The sequence below is a fragment of the Penaeus monodon genome, chromosome 28 (genome assembly GCF_015228065.2).
Source record: "Penaeus monodon isolate SGIC_2016 chromosome 28, NSTDA_Pmon_1, whole genome shotgun sequence".
In the NCBI taxonomy this organism is placed as follows: Eukaryota; Metazoa; Arthropoda; class Malacostraca; order Decapoda; family Penaeidae; genus Penaeus; species Penaeus monodon.
The window spans coordinates 39,784,681-39,784,970 of NC_051413.1; positions in this window are offsets into that span (position 1 = coordinate 39,784,681).

Genomic DNA, 290 nt, shown 5'->3' on the forward strand with positions numbered 1-290 from the left:
GTAGATTATAAATAAGAAGGAAACGAACTGTACTGTTCATAGTATCAGCTGAATCAAAAGAAAAAAAAAAGTTTGTTTTCTTGTTCTTTGTAAAAAATTTTTTTTTTTCCCCAAATGGGTTTTTTTTTTTTTTTTACCTCCCAAAAATTTGGAAAGGGACAAAAGGGGGTTTTAAGGGGTTTTTTGGGGAAAAAAATTTAAAAAAAAAAATTTTTTTTTTTCCAACCTTTTTTCCCCTTTTTTTTTTTTTGGGCTTTAAAAAAGGCCCAAAAATTTTTTTCCTTCAAACG